Source organism: Ricinus communis, chromosome 2, assembly GCF_019578655.1.
Source record: "Ricinus communis isolate WT05 ecotype wild-type chromosome 2, ASM1957865v1, whole genome shotgun sequence".
Taxonomy (NCBI): domain Eukaryota; kingdom Viridiplantae; phylum Streptophyta; class Magnoliopsida; order Malpighiales; family Euphorbiaceae; genus Ricinus; species Ricinus communis.
The window spans coordinates 20,342,538-20,343,715 of NC_063257.1; the positions used below are offsets into that span (position 1 = coordinate 20,342,538).

Sequence of the window (1,178 nt, forward strand, 5' to 3'; positions counted from 1 at the left end):
ATTTATTTTTTTATTTTTTTTTATTTTTTTTATTATTTATTATTTATTATTATATTGTTTTTATTGATTGGTGGTTGTGTGGACTTTCGGTTTCAGGTAGTTTATGACCAGGAGCTCAAACTCGAATCTTATAGAGCCTCTATCTAATCCTGAACGATCCCTCAGACTCTTAAGGAAGAGGTTGCAATTAGAAGAGGAGGAGATTGAGGTTGAGGTACCTGTGGATAGACTAGACACGATGGAAAACCATGACCCCCAGGCCAATGACGATCAGAGGACGATGTACGAGTTTGCTCGACCATCTTTAGATGGGACGAAAACGAGTATAGTCGATTCTTTATGTGAAGCGCCAATAATTTTGAGATAAAGGCCAATGTTATCTAGATGATCCAAATGAAAGCGTGCAATTTGGAGGATTGCCCGTGAGGATCCCAATGCACATATCTCCAACTTTTGGAGATTTGTGACACATTCAAGATAAATGGAACAACCGATGATGCCATTAGGGTACGAGATTGTTTCCATTTTCCTTGAGGACAGAGCAAAGAGATGGCTGCAATCTCTTCCACAACAATGATCACTACCGGAAGGCGTGGTACGAAAAATTTTTATATAAGTATTTTCCTCCCGCTAAAACTGCTAAACTTAGAAATGACATATCTTCTTTTGTGCGGTTTGATGATGAAAGCATGTCACGATGCATGGGAGAGATTTAAAGATCTTTTGAGATGCCGCCCACATCACGGATTGCCGGTGTGGATGCGAGTTCTGGACCTTCTACGGCCGGGTTGAACCTTGCAACGAGGCGGATGGTGGATGCCGCAGCAGTGGGGCGCTAAAGCAAGTAGACGCCCGAGCGGGCTCGAACTTGATAGAGGAAATGGCCATGAACAACTATCGTTGGCAATCCTCTAGGAGCCGACCAGGAAGGGAGTGGTCAACCAAGTGGACTCTACAGCAACCTTGGCGAGCTCAAGTGGAGCTTCTAGCCAAGAAGATCGACCAACTCCAGATGCCGATTCATGCAGCGAACGTTGCCTGCGAGTTTTGTGGTGGCCCGCATTACAGTGCGAACTATACCGCGGGAGGTATGTTTGCTTCATCCTCTACTACTTTTCCATCTAATTCTGCTATGTCTTCTGATGTTGAACAGGTTGATTATATGGGGAATGCCCCAA

At 44.1% G+C, this 1,178-nt stretch overlaps 1 non-coding gene across 1 annotated transcript; it reads right to left on the bottom strand.

The window, feature by feature from the left end:
• Positions 1 to 641: 641 nt before the first annotated feature.
• LOC112536103 lies at positions 642 to 749 on the bottom strand. The gene has a single exon (XR_003080168.2). It is a non-coding gene; the product is annotated as a small nucleolar RNA R71 (small nucleolar RNA).
• Between the last annotated feature and the right edge of the window lie 429 nt (positions 750 to 1,178).